The sequence below is a fragment of the Trachymyrmex septentrionalis genome, unplaced genomic scaffold (assembly GCF_001594115.1).
Source record: "Trachymyrmex septentrionalis isolate Tsep2-gDNA-1 unplaced genomic scaffold, Tsep1.0 scaffold444, whole genome shotgun sequence".
Taxonomy (NCBI): domain Eukaryota; kingdom Metazoa; phylum Arthropoda; class Insecta; order Hymenoptera; family Formicidae; genus Trachymyrmex; species Trachymyrmex septentrionalis.
In genome coordinates, this window is record NW_017305616.1 from 23,018 (window position 1) to 27,340 (window position 4,323).

Here is a 4,323-nt window from a genome sequence, read left to right on the forward strand (position 1 = left end):
CTTTTGTTTCCTAATCTATTAATTATTTGATTTAATTCGCCTACATTAATATACTAAAAACTTCAAATTTACTCTCATTATATTTATCTATTATTAATTCCAATGTATCATCATTTTCTAAAGTCCCTGATATACTATCTACAAAATATCTATTAAAAATATTTGCCATCTCATATTACGAAGTGTCTCTACACTGAATCTCTATATGTATTATCTCTACTCGTACTACCCTTTAGCAGCTCCTGAGAGAGAGAGGGGAGGGGAAGGGGGGAGAGAGAGAGAGAGAGAGAGAGAATTATGTATGATGATTAAATTGCATTCGACGAAACTTCAGCTACTTATGATTAAATAATCTCGAGTGATTTTGAAATCCTCTATGCGCCGGTAGATTTCGAAGGTATTAGAAAAATGAAAAAAGAGAAACAATTGCATATGATTACCTAAATTATGTTCAATGAGATTTTGGCTATTTATGGGTCGAGGACAAGTAATCGAATGGTTTTAAAATTCTCTATGATGCAACAGATTTCGAAAGCGCTGGAAAAAAGAGAGAGAAAAAAGAATCGTGTATATGTGAATATATGATATACTGTATATTCTATGTGATATTACCCTTGTGTATAATAAGCATCCAAATCACATAATTTACCTATGAGGATAAAATACCGTAGGGGGATTTTATAGCACTTTATCGCACCGGATCCTTATTTCATCAGGGGACATGACGTTTGATCTTTTTTTTTTTCAAGAATAGCGCACGTGGGGGCGGAAGCTCGTGTCAGCTGCCGTTAGAACGGTAATGAGAGGTGCCATAACGTTAACGGGCGAACGCATACATTCGAGCAATTACGTCGCTCCAACTAATTTCTGTCCCTCGGTAAACTTGAGGAATTCCAGGCGGCGAATATGTGCCCGCGGGGGTTTGCGAAGAGAGGAAAGGACGGGGAGGGGCCCAGGTCAGGGGTTACGGTTGACCATTTCGCTGGTTCTCGCGTTTTCCTGTTCTCACAAGCGGTCCCAGACATCGCGCACTTGTCGAACACACAGACGAGATACATACGAACGACGGTAAATACATTCATAGAGGTTGTAGACTTCTATATAAGGTGGCTTGGAAAACGTTCCACACGTCAGCAAGACTATATTTTTTGACCAGACTGAGAAATGGATTTTACTTTCAAAACTTTCAAACTTTAGAAGAAGTTTATATGAAAATCACGTTACATTTAGCATTGTTAAATCAGGAATTACTTAAGAGTTGTATTCGACGTGTGAAATTTAACTCCATTATTAACCCTTAAACTATGAAAACAGTACACTGAATATAGGCACACCAACCTAATTTAATTGTTTATAACTTCCATTGCTTATAATTTTTATAAAAATAAACATTGTAATTTTTTTTTCAAGTGAAATGTTATTAAGGAGCATAACAGTATCACACAAATATATGTATCTTTAGGTATTAATAGAAAGTTATGAGCAATAAAAAAGGCATTGAAAAAGCATTGGAGAAAGAAAATAGGATACATATTGAAAAAAACGTTTAAAGGTTATAAATAATCAATAAAATTTTAAATTTACTCTAAATTTAAATTAATCAAAATTAATTTGTGTTTAGGAATAAGAAGAATTTAAATTAATTAATTTATTCTTATAATCATTGCACGTTTATCGTAGTTTATGCCATAAGTGATTTCGATATACTTAGTGTCTTATATTATCGTCAGTATATTAAGATCTAAATATATTAATCTATTTTTCTCTTGACTCACCCCGTATATTACTGTACAGCCGACTTCCCCAAGACACGGACACACGTGGAAATTGCAGACACGTGCGGCTACGGTGCGCGCCCTTTAGCATCACGGAGGAGAGAGGATGGAGATGGGTGGGTGGCAGGAGGATTGTTTGTCGAGAGAATTTTCAGTGCGCACCCGCTGGCCGGTATTACGGCCCGGATTAATTCCCAACAAAAATATGCGAGATATTTTAGCCGGCCGGACGAGAACATTCGCACGCGAGCGCACGCAAGCCGCAAAAAGGGAACAAGCGCGGATGCGTTTGTCCGACGATGCGCGTCGCGTATTTTGCTTTCGGATCGTGCGAGCCAAATATTCGCCGCGATGAATCGTCGGGGACGGCAGAAAACGCACGTTTTGTTTGCGCCTCGACACCGCAGCTCTGCTAATCACGTCAATGCGTTTACTCGCAGCCGGGAGATGCAACGATCGCGATTAACCATTTCCGGTTCAGAGTTACATGCATTGTGTTCGACAAGAAAATCTGTACAATTTGAAGACGAACGGAGCATTAGCATTGTTTCTAATTATTAGAACTATGGCCGTGGTCCGATTCATGCTGACAACGCTCATGAGCATCATTTATCTTTGTTTAACATTTGACAAACAACAAGAATAACATGATTTTTAAGCGTTGTGAATCTGAGCGTGAATCTGATCACGGCCTATGTATAATAGTAAACACTATATAATCTTCTATATATATCTGTTCCTTGGATTGTGTTGTGTACATTATTTGAAAATTACTATTTAGAATCCCAAACAGAACAAGTCACGATAACGTCACAATGACATTAAAATGAGTCGGAAATGAATTGAAAAATTACTTTTAACGATCATTTTGGAGTAATTTTGATATCATTATGATTTGTTGTTCTGCTTGGGATATCATAATAAAGATTGAGATTTTTGTTTTTAAGATTGTAAAACTTAAGAAGCCTATAAGATATATATTATGTTAGCTCGTGCAAGAACAATTATCATACAAAAATAAATTAACGTAGGCAAAAGAAACAATGAGAAAATCGGTAGACAACGCGCGCTGTACTGTCTACCACGATATTTATAAGCTTTACGTAGGAAGTCGCTCAAGTAAACCGCCCGTAACTCACGATGCGGCGAGTAACGCGAAAAATATGAGCTAATAGCTGTGTAGCGCGGTATAATGATCTATAAATGCACCGGGCTATGTAAATGAACAGACACAGCGGTGTCGTACCAAATGAGCTTGCGAGCTTTTTTGTTCTGGTTGTTCACGCACGTCTGTACGTCGCGTTTAACATCGAAAAGATTCCTGAACGAAATTCTCCAGGCCGAGAATAGTCAGGTCATTCACAATCCTGACGATCTATTCGCGTCACCTTTCTATTTTGTATACGAATTATCGGGAATCGTATTTAACGTAGAACGTAAACGACGAAATCAATTTTGTTATGATTTAGTTTTCGTTAAATAAATTTTCGCGGACAGGAATATCATTCATATATTATTTTTACCATTACATGCAGATTATTTATGAATTTGAAAGATAAAAAAAGGAAGTTAAATACCGTGCATTTACATTATACAGATATTTTAGAATTATGTCATGCTTTATTAAATATAATTTATTAAATATTTTTAATTTAAATCGTTATACTGATATGAAAACAATTTAATATTCTGTCAAATTTTAATTTTTGATTTATGTGCATTTAATTGTATTAGTTCTCATACGATTTGTGCAAAATGACACGGTTTTAAAACATATGAGAAGTTTCTTATTAAAGTCAGAGAAGCGCATTAATCGTCTTTACTTTATATTAAGAAAGTTCGCTCTCGTTTAATGCTACAGTTTTATCGCGGATTATATGACTTTCGAAAATTGCACAACTTTTTCAATGACGTTCACGAAGTCATAAATAATAAATATAAATATATACATAAGAATTGGCAACAAAACATATTTAGGAAAAATTATAATTTATATGTACATTTGGTTTAAAAAATCTTTGTGGATTCTCTTTAATATATATTTAACAAATTACTGACATATATCTGTAGAGTACTAATTAATTATTTCCATCTCTTCTTTCTCTGATTAATACATAATGTATATATAAGTCTGTGAATTTGTGATAAAATCGAAATAGATGTTTAAATAATTGTGGTCTGCCATCTTTTATTGGAATATTAAAAAAAGTTAAATAGCCATTTTCTTGTCAAATCAACTACGTGTATTTTAATAATGGAATAATCACATATTTAACATTCAAAAATGGATTCGTTGATATGAATAAAATATAAATATCATCATATAAATATTCTCACTATATATAAATAATAAACGGATTATATTGCAATTTCTATCGTTTTAGCATTTCTACCTTTAGTTTCCAAATATTGGTATTTTAATAATAATCCGATGCCGACAATATTAAGCTCTTTATGCGATAACAAACCGCAATTCGACGAAAAATATTCTTGTCATCAATCAATATCCATATATACTTCGTACAACTGTACGTGTACAAGCAGATGA